We start from the raw sequence: 19,203 nt of genomic DNA on the forward strand, positions 1-19,203 counted from the left end.
TTCACAGCAATGATCTAGGGAGGAATTTGGCGCATAGGGTGAGGCCATGTCTCCCTTTCCCACTTCCTCTTTCTATACCCTTTCCCTCATTCACCATGGCAATGATCCCTGTCACCATTCCTTCAACTAGGCGTTTCGTTTCAAGGCTTTTTCTGGGAGTTTTTAAGTAGAGGGTTGCTGTTAAGAGTGGGTAGTCTGTTAAAAACAGCATACTACAGGGACACAGCCACATCAATGCTTATAGCAGCACAATTCATAATAGCTAAAGTGTGGAATCAACCTAGATGCCCTTCAGTGGATGAATGGATAATGAAAATGTGGTATATATACACAATGGAATACTATTCAGCATTAAAAGAGAATAAAATCATAGCATTTGCAGTAAATGCATGGAGTTGGAGAATATAATACTAAGTGAAGTGAGCTAATCCCAAAAAAACAAATGCGAAATGTTTTCTCTGATATAAGGAGGCTGATTCATAATGGTGTTGTGGGGAGGAGCATGAAAGGATTAGACAAACTCTAGATATAGCAAAGTGGAGTGAGGGGAAGGGAAGGGGCAGGGGGGTAGGAATGATGGTGGAATGAGATGGACATCATTACCCTAAGTACATGTATGAAGACACGAATGGTGTGACTCTACTTTGTGTACAACCAGAGACATGAAAATTTGTGCTCTATAGGTGTAATATGAATTGTAATTCATTTTCTGCTGTCATACATAACAAATTATAATTTTAAAAAAATTAATAAACAACACTTCACACAGAAAAAAAAAGAGTGGGTAGTCTGTACCATGCTAAGTGAAATAAGCCAATCCCCTAAAACCCAAACACTCAATGTTTTTTCTGATATGTGGATGGTAACATACAATAAGGGGGCAGGGGAAGAATAGAAGTTTATTTGATTAAAAGAGGAATGAAGGAAAGGGAGGGGGGATGGGAACAGGAAAGTCAGTAGAATGAATTGGACATTACTTTCCCATGTTTATATATGAATCCATGATCAGCAAAACTCCACATCATGTACAACCACAAGAATGGGAAGTTGTACCGCATATCTGTATACTATGTCAAAATACACTCTACTCATGTATATCCAAAAAGAACAAATAAAAAAAATTGTTTTAGAGGGATAAATAAATAAGAGTAACACCATGGTAAAAGAGGCCCCAGAGAGGTCTCTCATTTCATTTGTCATGGGAAGACACAAAAAATTACATCTATGAACCAGAAAGCAGGCTCTCACCAGACACACCAGATTTGCTGGTGCCTTGATCCCAGAAGTTTTAGTCATCAGAACAGTGAGAAATTAAAAAAAAAAAAAAAAGTGGGTAGTCTGGAACCAGATGAAAGCCATGTTGGAATCTGGCTCTGCTAATTACCAACTGTGTGACTTGGGATGGGTACTTCATTCTGCCAAGCCTCAGTGTGCCCTCTGTAAAGGACAGTCCATACACAAGGCAGTGTTGCTGTGAGGACTGAAGAAAATGCACGTTAGCACTCAAGCATCACCTGGTCCGTGACAGATGTCATCTCTGATTATTTATTAGGTAATGGACACACAAAAGGCTTTATTCTACTGCAGACATTTTTACAACAACTTGCAAGAGGAGAGAATTATCAGATTTTTTATTATGAAAAATTTTTAAACATGTAGAAAACTCAAAAGAATAATATTGTGGAGACATATTTCTCATTTAGATTGTCTGCATTTTACCATATACATACAGATATACATTTAATCCATATCAATATAAGAAAAACAACCATCTCTTGAAAATAAGGACATTTTCCTACATATTCACCTTTAGTAATAAACTTAATAATATTCACCTAATGTTGCCTATTCTCAATCCACATAATTTTTTTTCCAAAATGTTCCCCAATATGTCTTCTAACATTTTTTCCCCCAAACAAGACCCAATCAAAATTCTTTCATTGCACTTAGTTTTCTGGTCTCTTTATTCTCTTTTATTCCAAAGCATAGATGTGGAGAAATTTTGAGGACAAGCTTGTTAGTGAAATCAGCTACATGAACTTTTGGCTGCTGGGTAGAAATGCCCATGTCCTCCATTGAGGCCCACTGGGCGAGGACACATTTATTAACATAGGCCCCGTGATATGGTTACATAATTTACTTTGTTGAACTTGTTGGTTATTAGCTTTACTACTTAATTACTTGAGGTTAAGGGCTCTTCTATTATCTTTATACCCACTCCTCATGCAGGATCTAACACACAGGTGGACAATAAAAGTGAATGGAAAGAAAGGAGGAAGAAAGGGCATAGAGTGTGGAGGGACAAGCATGAGCAGGCACCTGCTCCCAAGACTCTGCTCTCCTGGGAAGCACCTGCCTTTCTTTGATTTGGTTCCCCACTGAGTCCAAGGACACCTTCTTCCTCCATGATCTCCTTTCCCATTTCCCCACCTTCCCTCCCTGAGCACTAGATAGGCTCCTTTGGACTCGGTTAACTTTAATTTTTATCTTCTGCTCATCCTAGAGACAAGATTGACATTCAACATTATTTTTCAAGTTATCTATACTAGATTAGATTTTCCTACACTCATTTTCCCAGTACCTTGGAAGGTAACTCCCACATGATTTCTACAATCAGTAACAAAATTCCTGATCACAAAGAAAATCGTGAGAAATACTCTGTTAAGAGAGATGGCAGGGCATTTATAGAAGACACGCTCTGCTGAAGGGAGAAGATGTTTTGTTTAGATCCAAAAGCTCAGGGAAGCTGTTCTCCAAATACAACCAATAAAGTTTGGTTCAGTTTTCAGGGTCGGATGATTGCCTCTATTCTGGATTGACTAGATTAGCTGGAATATGCCAAAATTTATATAGGAAACTTTCTCCATACCCCATCTCTAATCCATCTCTAAAATTCTGAGTTTAACAAAATTTTGAGTTAAAAACAGATGATGAGTTAACAAAACTTTTGAGAAATAGAGGGAATGAACTCAAGAATCTCTAGATTATCTGCATGGTGGACTGGCTGACTCATTCCTGTTGACCTCGTTGATATGCTCCTTTGTCACCTCTCCTTGCTGAGGAGTTGGCTTCTATTCAAAACACACAAGGCCATTTAATTATTAATCTGTGCAAAACATTATTAGGGAAGTTAAACTGTTGAGTGTGCATGTATGTGTACACACATGGATACTTTCTTGATTATCTGGCTGTTCTGTTTTGCTGTTTATTTTTCTGGGCCTTTTCCTCTCTTCACTTGTGCCAATACCTATAAGGTGATTATTACCAGTGAATTCCTAAGAGCTTTTTGGTCCCTCTCCCCATCTTCATAGATGTATGTGGAAATTTTTGTCAGCTGTGGAGGACTCATGTACACAAAAGAAGTGACTGACCTTGGCCGTGGAGTAGAGCCTGTATCTGTGACCAGGAAAGAGTTCAGTGTTTGTGTTTGATGATGGTTTTATGCCCTGCTGTCAGTAGAAAGTATTTTTATAGGGCTTGCTGATGGCTCAGGGCTCCAGGAACCATCATGATTATTTAGTCAACGATTTTAATGAGTTCATATAAACCCATTCTATTTTTATATTAATAATAGGGAGGGGGAAGTTGAAAGATTAAATATAGAGGAGGATGGGTTTTAGCTTCACTGGTCCGTGCCACTGGGAATTCTACAGAATTCGATCCAGCCTGTTGCTATTTCCTTCTTCCTAGGCAGGTTCCCCCAGGCCCCTCCACCCCCCGCCTTATTCTTCCACCTTTTTTTTTTTTACTACTTTCTTCCTTATTTATTTATTTATTTATTTTTATTTATTTATTTATTTATTTATTTATTTATTTGTGTGTGTGTGTGTGTGTGCTGGGGATTGAATCCAGAGCCTTGTGCATGCAAGGCAGGCACTCTACCAACTGAGCTATATCCCCAGCACCCCCCCCCCCACACACATACTTTTTTTTCTTTACTTCCTAAGTTTGTTTTTCTTTTCTCTTCCCCCCTTTATTTTAACTGTATTAAATGCTCACTTGGTAGTAGCCACAGTGCTGAGGATGCAGAGATGAAGAACACATGGTCTCAGTCCTCCTGGAACTCAATTTGGGGTGGGAAGCAGAGGGAAACAGATCATGGCAATACAAGGGAATGACAGAGGTAAGCCAGAGTGCTATGTGAGCTCATTGGAGCTCAATAGCCCCTAGCCCATCTTGGCTCTGGAAAGAAGATGGGAAGCTTCCTGGAAGAGATAACTGTGTGATTGACTGGGAGTAGATCTAGGAGAGGAGCAGTGCTTGAGGTCTTCACCCAGCAGGCCAAGCCATTCCTTTGGTTTAAGAGTACTGGACCCAGGCATTGGGATGAGGACTTTGGGGATGTGAACTTCCACGGATGTGGGACAATAAATTTTGATGTCACTAAGTATGGATAGGTTCATAGGGGCAGGATAGAAATGATGTTTTTTGCTATTCTGGAAGAGTGAAAGGGACCCACCCTTGAAATTCTGGGCACATTCTAAGGTGCCTGTTGTCAGAAATGAAAGTCAAAATGAAAGAAGAATCATGGCCTTGAAGGCCATTGCATGATATGCATCCTGGTTAATCTTGGTCTTCAACTTGACTAGATTGAAGGACACCTAGAAAATTGATAGAGGACCCTTCTGGTACATCTGTGAGGGTGCTTCCAAAGAGAGGCATGGGGATTAGCAAACAAGTGAGGAAGATCTGCCCTGAGCATGGGTGGCATCATGCAACAGGCTGGGATTCACATGGAAGAAAAAGTGGAAGAAAGGTAAAGCTCACACACGTGCATACTCAACACTTCTTGAACAGGTACAATTTTTTTTTTCTGCCATTGCTGCCTGTGGACAGCACAACAGATTCTTTAGGCTATGAATACAGATTATATCAGCTGTTATCCAGGGGGCTTTCAGTCCCTTCAGCCTTTCGGACTGGATCTGCATGATTGGTCCCTCTGTTACTGAGGCTTCCAGGTTCTTAGACTGAGCAGCTACTGATTTCCCTGAGTCTCCAGCCTGCAGATGACCACTGTGGGACTATCCAGCCTCTGACATGTGAGCCAGTCTAATAAATATCCTCTTATAATTTTATATATATTTTATTGGTTCTGTTCCACTGAAGAACCCTGACTAATGCAACACGTGTGCACTCATGGATAGAATTATGTAAAGGGAGGTGGGCAGGGTGTAACCCTCAAAGTGTAAGTGGAGATCAGTCTTAGCAGGGTGGGGTGATGAGGGTTATATCGGTAGAGCAGGACTCCTGGCTTCCTAAAAAACAAGTCCTAACTTGTGCTGCAAGTTTTATTGGGAGCTCAGGACTCTGGAGGAGTTCTCTGGGCCAATAAGCAGGCAAGTGGCCACAATAGTTCTTGTGCCCTCCAAGGACTGGGTGCACCCTGATATAAGCAGAAGACACTCAGGAAGGTGAGAAGGAATCTATTGAGAGAAACTTAATCCCTGCTCCTTGGAGGTATCAGGCTGATAGCAGAAAGAACACATATGTGCCGGGAAGTATAAATATCATGATTAATGATATCAACTGCAACAATAGCAATAGCCACAGTGTATTCAATGTCTACTTAGTGACAGGGATTTTCATGTATTACTTAATTTAATCCCCACAATGACTCTATAACGATACTTAATGATGAAAGGAACACTAAATCTCTCCATTTCATAGACTAGGAAATCAAAGTTTGTAAAGGTCACAGGTAGGAAGGCATAGAATCACATTTGAACCAGCTCATTCTAACTCTGGAGCCCCTGATCTCTACTGCTTTCTTTACTTCCAGTAAATATTCCGTGCAGCTCCTCTTTGATCTGGTCACGGGACCACAGCCCAGTGATGTCAAGAGGCCCTTATAGCGTAATGAATTGCATGTCCATAGCATTAATTATAAAGATGCAAAATTAAAATGTTTTCATTTTTATTACATATAATCTTAAAGTATGCTAATAATATTAGTCAAGAACATAAGAAAAACAGATTAGAAAACAGGCTCTTTGAAGTCTATTACTTTAGTAGTTGTTATGGACTGGGCCTCCCAAATTTACAAGTTCAAGTCCTAATCCCCATTGCGATAGTATTTGGAGGAAGGACCTTAAGGAGATAATTAGGTTTCGATGAATCCTGAGGTAGAGCTCCTGTGGTAGGATTAGTGCCTATATAAGAGAGGTTTAGAGAGACCAGAGCTTGCTTTCTCTCTCTCTCTCTCCATGGGTATACACTGTGGACAGGTCATGGGAAGACTCAACAAGAAAGCAGCCATCTCCAAGCCAAGGAGAGAGTCTTTGCCAAGAAATGAATCTGGTGGCACTTGAATCTTGGACTTCCAGTCTCTAGATTGTAAGAAAACAAACATCTGATGTTTACACCTCCCAGTCTATGGTATTTTGTTAGGACGGTCTGAGCTAAGATAGTAGTTCACCTCCACAGCTCAGCAAATACTCCCCTGTGCATGCCTCTGAAGTAGATTGATAGGGGGTTGTTGGCCGTATTTTGAGTTCCCCCTCCCACCCTCACATTAGATTTGGGTGCTCTTTTTCTCACGTGTATTTATGAATAATTTATGCAATAACTTTTTAACACTTTATAGCAAATATGAGTTGCTTTATGATTCTTTAACAGATGAGGACCCTTTCCAGTCCAGTGGCCCCAGATGAATGAGTAGGGAGGTATACAGATTGTTCTAGCCAGCTTTTTCACTCTGCAACTAAAAGACCTGACCAGAACAACTGTAGAGGAGGAAAAGTATATTTGGGGGTTCATGATTTCAGAGGTTCAGTCCATAGGCAGCTAGTTCCTTTCCCTGGGGCTCAATGTGAAGTAGTACATCACGGCAGAAGAGTATGGCGGAGGGAAGCAGCTCACATGATGATCAGGAAGCAGAGAGAGACTATTCACCAGATACAAATTATATACCCCAAAGCCACACACACCCCCATGCCCACCTCCTCCAGCCACACCCTACCTGCCTTTAGTTAATCCAGATAATCCACTCAGATAATCATTTCAAGGGATTAATTCACTGATTGAGTTAAGGTTCTTATAACCCAATCATTTCTCCTCTAAACCGTCTTGCACTGTCTCACACGTGAACTTTGGGGAACACCTCACCTCCAAACCATAACACGGGTGGCCCTCACAACTGACAGGAGAGTAGGAGTTGCACAAACTACTGGACTGTACCCTGTCCTTGCTCTGGGAGTCATCCATGACTCTGAGGAAGGCTCCGATGATCTCTTACACACTGTGGTTTGCCAGGAATTTGCTGTGGGGAGTCTGGTATGTGTTCAGGGACCGGCAGCTGTGGTACCATTGTGGCTGAGGAGAATGGTGACCTGTAAACACAGACATGTGGAAAGCCGTGGCATGGGAGGGGACACCAGTGCACCTCAGACTGCCTTAGCAGTTAAGGGCCTCCTCCACAGCAGGGCTACCCAACTTCTCACCCTAGGGGAGGTTCATCAGGTCCTCAAGGAGGAGAAATCTGAGAAGGTCATTGAGCCTAGTGCTTCAGTCTTTCAGGTTCAAAAGGAGAATCTGCACTGTAACAAGCTCCCTGTGGTGCTGGGCTGGGGCCACACTGGATACGGAGGATTTGTTCTACCCCTTGGAGTCAAGGTAGGCTATATTTCAATAATCATCTTAGTCAAATAAGATGGTAGTTCAAAAAAAGATATTTATCTGGTTTAGCAGTTTTCTTACCTTTTAGAACATCTTTCTTAGCAACCCAAATCACTTTAGCTTCAAGGCAGTTCTGTTCTTCGTTGAGAAGGAGATGCAAAGTAGTCCCCTCCCATATCATAATCCTTGGTTATTTAAAGACTACTAAGTCAGATCTATTTTTAAAAGCATGCTTCTCTCTGTTCTTATGCCTGCTTTATGCAGTTTGGTCAGGAGGAATGAAATTATGGGGGAACTTTAGGCTGAGGAATTGGTGTTTGGAGCATGCATGCATCTGCTCATTCAGTCAGAACCTCCTCACACATTCAAATACGACCCACTCTTTGTCCTTTATTTTTAAATTATTATCATTATTATTGTGCCAGAGATTGAAACCAGGGGTGCTTAACCACTGATCTACATCCCCAGCCCATTAAAATTTTTTTTTTTTCAATTTTAAGACAGGTCATTGCTAAATTGCTAAGGTTGGCTTTGAACTTGCAATCCTCCTGCCTCAGCCTCCCAAGCTGCTGGGATTACGTGCACACCTCCATTCCCAGCCCATTCTCTATGTCATTTAATTAATTAATTAATTAATTTGTTTTGGTACCAGGGATTGAACTCAGGGGCACTCGACCACTGAGCCCCAGCCCTAGCCCTATTTTTGTATTTTTATTTAGAGACAGGGTCTCACTGAATTGCTTAGTGCCTCACTGTGGCTGAGGATGGCTTTGAACTCCCAGACTTCCTGTCTCCGCTTCCATTCTTTATTTTAAAGGGAGGGCAGAAATGATCAAAGTCAAAATCTGAAGAGAGGATGAAACTCTCCATTGAACTTTTAGCCTCACCACTTCACTTATCAGAACTTGATCAGGGTAGTTCACAAGCACAGCAACCTGCTTTGGATTTTCTCTTTTCTCCCTGGCTCTACATCGCTTCCAGTTGAAAGACTTAGGAGCAAGAATTCAGCCATCTAGCATGACCAGGCAAAGGAGCCTGAAAAAAACACAATAAGAAAGAAAGCCAGCAGGTTGTGTTTTAAGTACCCAAGAGTCTGTGATAGGTGCCAAGCCACTTCCCTCTCTGTCTTGTCCCCCGTACTCTGCTTCTTTCTACCCCAGCTCTTTGTGCCATTGTGTGACTTTAACCCAATGTGTAGATTCTGTCTCTGGAGCACTTATTCTTCTAAACCTTTTTCTCTGAGGATGGGATGGGATGTGTCCTTTGGTAAAGAGGCTAACTAGTCACCTGGTGATGGGTTCTTTTACACACCTACCTGGAGAGACACAGTGGGGCAGATGGAAACATTGCCTGCTGCTGTGATATCCTGGGGGGAGGGATGAACTCCTCCAGGAGAATGGGAGGAAAGAGGAGGAGGTCCCCAGGAGAGCCTATGTAGCCTCTAGATTTCCAAAGGGCAGGGATATCCAGAAGTCTGCTGTTACCCTGACCCCACCCTCAGCTTCAGGTAAAATGAGAACTGGGATGTAGCTCAGTGGTAGAGCGCTTACTTAGTATGTGTGAGGCACTGGATTCGATTTTTAGCACTGCATATAAACAAAATAAAGATCTGTCAACAACTAAAAAAAATATTATTTTAAAAAAGAAGGTAAAATGACACAGCCTGAGCAGGGGACACACTGGAGACTGCTGGTTATCCTGACAGCCTATGTGGAGGTGCTCTGCATGGGGAGTATGACTCACCAGTCTTGGTCATGACTCTGGACCCAGGATTCAAAAGTGTTCCAAAATTAGCAACCAGTACGTACACCCACAGAGTAGTTAGACACTTCCCATTCAAAATGCTCAATGGGATAAATACACAGAGAAAAGGAAGGCTGAAACAGCTGTCGATTACCACAGCTCTTCTACTTAGCCTGCAGAATGTATTCCTCTCTGCTTCCCTGTTTACATTTTCCTTTCTGAGGAGCATATTCCTCTTTGCTGCACCATTTAGAACCTGTCCATTCATCCATTTAATATTTTTTTGTTGTGGTTGCTTTGTAGCGCTGGGGTTGGAACCTGGGGCCTCACACATGCTAGGCAAGCACTCTACCACTGAGTCACATGCCCGGCTAAGAATTCATGTTGAACATCTTCCTGGGTCTAGCCTGTTCAAGATGCATGGGAGAGTCAGTAATGAGGCAGTCTTTCAGTTCACCAGTCAATGGCAGTGACTTAACCTCTTACGCTGTGATTTTCTCATCTGTTAAATGGCGGTGACATACTGCTTCATTGGCTAATGCACCTGGAGCACTCACCAGAGTACCTGACACTTAGTAGACATTGAATTAGTACCCGCTGTTAACTTCTGTTGAGAAACTACTGATGTGCAACTAAGATTATTGGTGTCCTGTTTTGCCTACTGGTGCCATAGACAAATCGTTATCTTGGGAGCTTCGGGCATCAGCAGTGCCACAACTGGGAAGGCAGCCACCGCGGTGATGGGACTGGAAATGCTGAGCTCAGCATATGGCTCTATTCTATTGGTCAGACCTCACTCAGTCAATCTGCAAGGAGCCAGATAATCAATTAGTGCCTGGAAAAGATGATAAAGATCGATCTAAAATACAATTTAATTTTATAGTCATCATTCATTTCCTCTTTATTGTGGGGAGCCACCCAAACACCTGTACAATGAAAATAAAGCCTGGGAATGCCAAGGTGTGTCTGTGGTTGTAGTCTCACGGGTAGCAGGGGAAAGGTCAGATTGCAAAACCTGTGCCACCTGCCTTCAATGGAAAAACCATGCTGCCTTCCAGGCCTGCAGGTTCTCTGGGCCCCAGTTCCTTCCTGGGGCCTTTTCCTTGGTGAGGTTTCTGGACCCCTGAAGACACTGATAGTTTCTGCTTTGCAAGCTCATACAGGTGTTCCAGATTGTTGACAGTCCCATGGTATTGTTGTTATCTTCATGTGAGTTCCTGAATACATCCTATTTATTTCTGTATTCCTGGTGATCCTTCCAAGAGTACCTTTGGGTTTGGAAAAGGCGGGATAGACCCTCTGATCCTCCCATAAGGACCTGGGCTGCTGGTGTGGTAGTAGGGGATTGGCCAACAAAGTCATTTGTAAGGAGCTACCTCCAGATGCCTAAAATGACTCTGCCACTAGCTGGTCACTCAGCCCCACTAAAGAGCAAACCTACTTCAGGCAGGGAGAAAATGACTAAACATCCAAAGAGAAGTAACTGTTGCTTGAAGTAGATTTTTTTAAAAATAATTTTTTTAGTTGTCAATGGACTTTATTTATTTATATGTGTTGCAGAGAATTGAACCCAGTGCCTCACACATGCTAGGCAAGTGCTCTACCACCGAGCCCCAACCCCAGCCCTTGAAGTAGATTTAAAACGGACAAAGGCAGTGAGTCCTCTCTGAGGCTCCTTGCAGGTCTGTGACTCTAGGATTGCAACTACCTGGAATTACAGATAACTTGAAGCTGGGCTGAAAAACCTCAGGGGCAGAGGAGACAAGAAGATAAAAAGTGAGATAGTGCCGGGTGTAGTGGTGCATGTCTGTAATCCCTGTGGCTCGGGAGGCTGAGGTAGGAGGATGGCAAGTTCAAAGCCAGCTTCAGCAAAAGCAAGGTGCTAAGCTACTCAGTGAGACCCTGTCTCTAAATAAAATATAAAATAGGGCGGGGGATGTGGCTCAGTGGTCGAATGCCCCTGAGTTCAATCCTGGTACCCCCTCTCCCAAATGAGATAGTTTAGGAAGTGAGTGGGAGGGTGAGAAGAGTTTTGAGATTTTTCCAATTGAGATTTGGTTGCATTAAGAGCCTTTTTTTTTTCTCCCAGCATTGCAAGTTTCACCTGTCTAAAAGGCATTTAGAAATTTGCCACTAACAGACTTAAATCTTTACCAATCTGGCTAATTGGTGTGGTTTGAAAGTAGCTACAGGACAGATAAACAGAAGTTTGGGTCTAGAGCCTCCACCCTTTGCTGGGCCTGAGTTCTATCTCCAGCAGACTTGATTTACACATTCCCAACTTTTGTAATCTTTCAGTCACCTCCTTTGCAAACTCACTGAGTATTTTCCTGTCATTTTGCAAGGTTTTCTTCCTGTGCCATGATATGGTGGAGCTAGACAAAGTTGGCACGATATTTGCCACTTGTTAGTTATGTGATTTGAACATATTTAACCTGTCGGAGCTTCAGTTTTCTCATCCATAGAATGGAACCACATTAGCCTCACTAGTAGTGATACCATAAGAATTAAATGTCTACATGCATACCTGATCCTAGTTAAACTTGAACTGTAAAGCTTTTGAATAGGGATTATGTGCACATCCAGGTATGTCATTTAGTAGCTGTAAGGCCTTGAACGAGTTATTGTGCTTCAGTTTTATCATCTGTAAAATGAAGTGAATTTACTATCTAACTTCAATTTATTTATTTTTTTATTTTGGTGCTAAGGATCAAACTCAGGACTTTATGCATGCTGGGTAAGCACTCTACCACTGAACCCATTCCCAGTCCAATTCAATGGTTTTTGATAATGATTAAATGAGTTAGTGTGTGTAAGATGCTTGGCATAGCAGTCATCAGGTGGTTGTGCTATGTCTTAGCTGTTAATATGATTATGCAACACACCCAGTAGAATATCCAGCACAAAGTAATGTTAAAAGTAAATTGAATCTCTTCCCACTGAAACCTTGAATTCTAAACTTGCTGTGGGTGCTGTGGAGCTCCTTCTGTTCTAGCTGTCCTGTTTAGAAGACTTTTCTCCAGCTAACATGAAACTGGAGTCGTGGTAGTTGCTGGGCAATCAGGCCCACGTTTGGTGGCACAGATAGGTCAGCAGGTGTGTCCAGAGGAGGTGAAAAGGGTGGAAAGGACCATCAATATTCACTGACTTCATTCCATTATTGGCCTGGGGTTCTAGGCTCAGGAATACATCAAAGAGGGAAGACACAGTGTGGTGACTTGGGGGTTCCACTTAGGAATCAGGCAAGCATCCTGCCTTTCTGGAAGGAGGTGTCCCCAAAACAGATTTAGCTCTACATTTTGTCAGCTCTGGCACATGCCAATGGAGGTTCTGGTCTAGCTTCAAAGGGATGTTTTTGTAAGCCTGCAAAGCAAAGTAGGCGACAACAACTTCCAGTTGCAAGGCTTTGGCTCTGCATACAGCACAAGGTTTCTGCTTGCTGTGAGGGCTGCTGGTGCTTTGCCCTCCAGGGAGCACTGATTCTGGAAGGCTGCCTTGGTGGGAGGGGAGCTAGGCTGTTGGCCCAGCTGCCCGCTACACTGGTCCAAACCGGCTGTGCTGGGTCTGCAAGGAGAAGGCTTTCCAACCTGTCAGCAGAATCCGTCACAGATTGAGCACTGCCCTGTGCAAGGCACGGTGGAGGGCACAGTGGACATGGCCATAAACTCAAGGAGTTCACCAATCTGCTGGAGGAATCAGGAGCACTTATAGAGTAAACTAATACTAGGATATCTGAAGTCGTTAGTTTGTCCTTGTGGATATCAGTAACCTGTGAGACCCTTTAAACTCCTGAGATTCTAAGTACAACCCAGCTTGCTGGTGAGGCATGATAATATCAGCTGTACGACAGGCATTCTTCTAAAGGAATATATATATATATATATATATTTTTTTTTTCCCCCCTATTTATTTGCCACAGTGATCTTTTGTAGTTTCAATATTCTCATTTTCAGATGGAGAAACATGGAACAGGAAGGTGATGGGATGAGCCAAAGATCATACAGGTAAGAAATGATGGAGTCGGGCTCCTTATTCTCAGGTTCCAGAAGGTCACACCTTTATCTTCCTGGTTCAGTCACCTGGAGTCAGGGAAGGTGGCTCTGGGAACCACACTGGAAGACATTTCTTCTTCTCGGGTTGTGAGGGACTCACTGGTGGCTTCAGTTGATGGGGTTCAACCCTTGAATCCAGCACCATGTCTGCTCCTGCCCTTGCTACTGAGGCTACTCATAGTTGCATTTAATGCCCTGAGGGAGAATTTGTTCAGCTTGCCCAGTGTCCAGCCAGAATATGAAATTGTCTCAGGGAATAGGTCTTCTGCCAGACACCTCAGAGGCTTTTGGTCTGCTTCCAGATAGCTACCATTACAGGAGAAGTAGATGCCAGTGCAATCAATTGTGACTGGAATGGTAGAGGTTGCATGGTAGAGAGAAATCAAATCATTCGCTGCAACCTGAAAGAGCTTGCACAACACAGGAATCCACAAAGAAGGGGTGTGATACCTCTATCTCCCTAATCATGCTGAGTTGCTGCTTGCTGATCACTCAGAAGCCTGAAAAAACATACATGTTTGCACAAGGTATGTTTATAATATTGGTAATACTACCAAAAAATAAATCTATCCAACTATCCAGCCATAAGAGATTGTTTAAATAAATTCAGGTCCCCACAAACACCAGATTACCATATAGCAATTGAAATCAATGCTATGTAAGTAAATGTTTTAACATTAAAAAATGTTTTTTTCAATTTTGTGTTAAATGTCAAGATCAACTTGAAAAACAGAATGGATAGTCTGATCCTATTTTCATAAAGAAAAAATGTATTTGCATGTTGTTTTAGGCTATTTTGTTGTTGTTTCTATAACTGAATACCACAGACCAGGTGATTTATAAAGAATGGAAGTTTATTCACTTTATGTTTCTGGAAGTCCAACAGCATGGTGCCAACCTCAGCTTGGCATCTGGTGAGGGCCTTCCTGCTGGGTCATGACGTGGTAGAGGGTATTACATGGCGAGAAACAGGAATCATGCTAGCTCTACTTTCTCTTCTTATAAAGAGGGGGCCCCATCCCCATGACCTCATCTAATCCTAATTCCCTCCCAACGGCCCCACCTCCAAATACAATTACTATATGATTTGGGGGATTAAGTTCCTAATACATAAAATTTGGGTGATACCCTCCATAACATGCTTATAGAAAGTATTTTAATTTATATACATAAACATTTATAGATATTATCTCTGAAGGATTACAGGTTAGATTAAGTTCTTTTGTTTATTTGTATTTTTTTGTATTTGCATTTTTTATACAATAAACCTGTTATTTTTTAAAAACCTAATGGTATATTAGAAATAACCTGAGTTTTCTAAAAAAAAATCATATCACCTTAAATATTTTTTAAAAATTGATTTGTTGTTCTCTCTTTCTTTCTTATCCTATTTTTGATGGTAAGCAAATACTGGTCATTGTAGAGAAAAATATAGGCCCATAGTTGACTTAATAATTAGAATATGAGAGCTGGAAGGGGCTTCAGAGATCATCAGGCCCAATTCCTTATTTAGCAGATGAGAAGCTAGATCCAGGGTCTTAGCTTGTTCCTGTAAATTGTGGGTGACAAAACCTGGGCTGGAATCCAGGTGCTAAGATTCCCAGTGCAGGACATTTCTACACCATCATGCCAGGCCATTACATTTGCCTCGGTGACGCACAGAGAGTATTGGGATCACTCTGCAGGGAGGTGTCAACTCTAAGCACAGGAAAGACAGTGATGCTGAAGATGGTCAGTCAGCTCTGCAGCTCTCCTCAGTGGCCAACTGCAGATTCCACAGTGAGAGTTAAGACAATGTCACCAGCGATGGGAAGGCAATTATGGTAGCCTTTTCTGGAGATCAGCTATCTGGAAAGCTTGTAGGTGAGTCACATGAAGGCAGAGGCCAGGCCCCGGGCTTCCCTCCCAGTTTCCTCCTCTTATTCAATTATTGGGTCATAAATGCTACTTGAGATATTTTCATTCTTCTCTTAACACTTATCTTTCTGAAAAGTAGAGCAGTGTGCCCTTAACCCTTGTGAAACCAACTTCAGATGTTGCAATGAAACTATTGCTTTGTCAACTTCTCTGCAGAATTCTTTGCACTTGCACTATTATGTTAAGACTTTTGGTCACACACATCAGAACTCCCACATGAACCAATTCAGGCAAAAGAGGGAAAGTACTAGCTCAAGAAATCCATGTAAAAGTTGACTCTCCAAACTGAGCAAAGGCTAGGGGGACATGGATCCAAGCCTTGGGAACCACAGGAACCAGAGACTTCAGGGCACCAAACCTTTGTCTCTCGTGTCTTTTCCTTACTCACGGTGGCTTCCTTCTCTTTCACTGCAGAGAGGCTGTCTCTATTTCCTTGCCTGTATTTCCATGTGTCTCCATCACCAGAAATGAACTTAGCCAACGATTTCTCATCTGCTCCAAGTTAAGACAGCCCTCAAAAGGGCCAGTGTGGACCAGCTGGGACCAGAGTGCTGGGTCATATAAGATGAAAATTCCAACATGAACACATTGTTTGCCCCAGGGAATGAATGAAGGCCCCAGAAGATGGAAAGGTCAGGGCCAAGACATGGATATCCTCTCCCCCTCTCTGTTCTTAGAGATAATAAATTTGATGAGAAGAAACTGAACAATTAAATGGCAAGTGAGAATCCTCAAGAAGTCAAATAAAAATCCTGGCCAAGAACAGCCTTCTTTTTCTTCTTCTTGTTTTTAAAAACAATGGTTTTTTGCATCCAGTGGGGGCAAAAACAAAAAACAAAACAACAACAACAACAAAAAACCTGCAGTGAATCTCTGCTTGACTTGCCTCCCAAAGAATCACACCTGGGTATTTTAGGACCTAAGTCAAGTTTGAAGAACTGTGCTCCCTCTTCCCAGCCCTCTCTTTAGAAAACTAAACCATGGGGGTAACAATCCTGTAATTTTAACTGTATTTATAAATCCCTGATTCTTTATGTAGTGTTTTTTTTTCCTACACTGCACTTAGTCTGAATGTTGCTATTTTCACAGAGGAAATCAGTGGAAAGAGACTATAATTATAGGTCAAACACCAGCTCCGGAAGCAGTGAAGGCAGCAGAGAGCTGAGGACTCCCTGCGCTTTTCCGATGACACTCTGGACATCTCTTCCTTCTGTCCCCAAGCCTGGGCCAGCACTTCACCTCTTTATCCCTATATCTTTGCCCCCTTTTGTTGGTCAGCCTCACATATCACAAGACAAAAAGGGAAGGTTGGAATTGAAAGGTAACAAATTAAACCTGCATGATGCTTGGGCAGGCCTGCTTCTTAGAGATGATTCAAACGGTAAAGAAAAGAAAAAAAATTAAAAAAAAAAAAAAAAAACATTTCAGGTCATTGGCCTTTTTAAACAGACCGCCGGCAATATTTACTCCTCCTGAAATAGCACAGTCACATGAAATAAAACCGTGTTCCGTAAAGCCTGCAAAACAAAAGGACAATTTACAGGCTGGCACACTAACTGAGAGCCCTCTGTTTGCTGGCTGGGTCATACCCTCTACTTTCTGGTTGTCCTGGCCACCTTCTGCCCAAGGCCTGCAGGAGACCTGGGGTGGGAGGAGTCAAGATCAGGTTGCCTTGGAGACCCTCCTCAACTTTTTCTCTCTGAAATAATTGGGGCAGGTATACCAAGAGTTGAGAGCAGGGCTCTGATGAGAATGTGTCGAGTGTGGCGTCTGCCATCAAACCAGTGCCTGAGGAGTCCATGTCATGGATGTCACAGGAGCAGCTGCCAGTGGTGCCCATCATCTCCGGCACTGTCACCTCTTGTTTCCTCTCTCCTTCATCTCCACTTCTTTATCAGTTTACTCCACATCTTTTTCTGTCTCTTTCTTACATGTACTCTCCCTTCCTCTCTCCCCCACACACATTTTCTTCCATTTCTGGCTTCTCCAACTCACCCTTTGCCTTCTCTCTTAACTTCTGTTCTGTTGGAGTCCCTTTAATGATTAGCCCAGCTATCGCCTGGAAGGTCTAATGTCATGGCTAATGGTGGGGTTAATGCATGTACCGTCTCTGGTCAGGCCTGGGATCACAGTCAATTCCCACTGAGACTCAGCTTTCACTGAGGATCCAAGGGTAATTTCTCAGCCTCACTCTTCCAGGATTTTCTTCTTTGTTGCCCAAGACCCCCTTTAAAAAGTCAAAGGCCATTTAAAATCTATATTATATTTGTGAGCAACTTGTGCTTCTCAAGACCTTTCACATTCATGATTTCATCTTTCCATCACCTTGGGAAGTGGGCAGAGCTGGTGAGGAAACAGAAAAACAGAGACTCAGTAGCATGCCCAATCAGAGCACCATGGAAAAGAAGAAAATGAGACTCATTCCAGACACCCAAGAGGAATCTCTAGCACATAGTACATTAGCCCGAATCCCTGGCTTATCAAACACTGAACTCTTCGTTGACAATCAGGTCTTTCACCTGTAACTTCTCATAAGCAGGTTTTTCCCAGCCTCTAAGTTACCTTCTTTTACATCAACAGTGTAACAGGTACTGGCTTCACTTTCTTTTGCACATGCCCAAGTGTACAGTAAGTAGAAAAGAGTGAGCCAGGGATGTATACAATGTATTCTGTTTTTTCAAATGATTGAAATTTATGACTATAAAGAAAATTACTTTTTGGCCTCTGGTGAGGTCTATCTTTCTATCCATTAGTCAGTCAACATATACCGAGTGTTGGCACTGTGCTAGACGAGGTTGGAGGTTCTGATGATATGTTTGTGAGAAAAGGGGACCTCACAAAGGAATGAAGCAGAAATGTATGCTTTTACTTCTAACAGTGGCACCAGTATCTCCATGTCAAAGGGTTGCTCTCAGCCTGCCAGGACCCCTTTTGCCTGGTGCCACAGAAAACTGAAGGGCCTGTACTTTACCTGCCCAGAGAACAGCTCTTAACCAATGACTGACAGATGCAGAGGATAAACACCATACCTTGAGGTCTGTCACTGCTCTGTGGGATTGAGCTCAAGTTACCCTCTGTGGACTTCACATCCTTGTTGATTTCACATGTTCCCTGTCCTACTTTCTCACTCTCTTACTGGTTTTCCCTTTTAAAAAAAAATCAATTTCACACCAGTTCTTGTCTTAGGATGTGTTGGGGGGAAACCCAGATGAAGATAAAAGTTTTGTTCAGTTTTGGGCTTCCTCCCAGCGCAGGTTTCTAGAATCAGGATGAGAAAGATGGGGAAATGGAAAACCAGGTCTGCCTTCAGAACCAGAAACGTGTGACCAAAAGCTAGGATACAGACGACCTACAGACTAGGAACAAAAGCAGCGCTCAGCTGGGGAGAGAGACAATGTCCCTGTCTGGACAGACACTATCTCCAGTGCAGGGAAGAGAGGACTGATGGATTGACAGAACTGACAGAGGTAGCAGCTGTGAGGTTCTTCCTCCAAGTGGCTTCTGGGGAGCAGATAGATATCTATGGTAGACTCAAGTCTTAGTACTTGGAAGCCATCACCTGGGATGTCCAGAAATAACTGGGAAAATAAAGAAAGCACCAAAACATGCTGCAACATGGATGCACCTTGACAACATGATGTTAAGAAAAGACACAAAAGGCCTCAGGTCATATGGCTCCATCTACTATATGGAATACCCAACAGGAACATCCATACAGTCAGGAAGCAGATTGGTAGCTGTCAGGGGCTGGGAGGAGGTGGGTATAGGAAATCACTATATGGGTGTTGGGTTTCTTTTTCAGTCATAAAACTGTTCTGGAACTAGATAGTGGTGATGGTTATACAACCTTATGAATATACTATTAGGCACTGAATTT

The 19,203-nt window shown here is 42.6% G+C and overlaps 1 protein-coding gene and 1 long non-coding RNA gene across 4 annotated transcripts in view; one reads left to right on the forward strand and one right to left on the reverse strand.

The window, feature by feature from the left end:
* Positions 1–7,305: 7,305 nt before the first annotated feature.
* Positions 7,306–16,360, forward strand: LOC124097714 (uncharacterized). Of its 2 annotated transcripts, none has more exons than XR_006853341.2 (3): positions 7,306–7,611; positions 13,311–13,361; positions 15,741–16,360. It is a non-coding gene; the product is annotated as an uncharacterized LOC124097714 (long non-coding RNA). The 2 variants fall into 2 exon arrangements; XR_009227496.1 differs by lacking the exon at positions 7,306–7,611 and adding an exon at positions 12,906–13,176.
* A 338-nt stretch (positions 16,361–16,698) lies between these two features.
* LOC131424460 (uncharacterized) overlaps positions 16,699–19,203 on the reverse strand; it is a 37,370-nt gene continuing 34,865 nt past the window's right edge. For both annotated transcript variants that reach the window (XM_058581965.1, XM_058581964.1), the window contains exon 3: positions 16,699–17,669. The gene's annotated coding sequence lies outside the window, so the exon portion shown is untranslated. The remainder of the gene's footprint in view (positions 17,670–19,203) is intronic.

Source organism: Marmota monax, unplaced genomic scaffold (assembly GCF_021218885.2).
Source record: "Marmota monax isolate L192 unplaced genomic scaffold, Marmota_monax_Labrador192_F-V1.1 WCK01_AAM20220418_F8-fsc00105, whole genome shotgun sequence".
NCBI classification, from domain to species: domain Eukaryota; kingdom Metazoa; phylum Chordata; class Mammalia; order Rodentia; family Sciuridae; genus Marmota; species Marmota monax.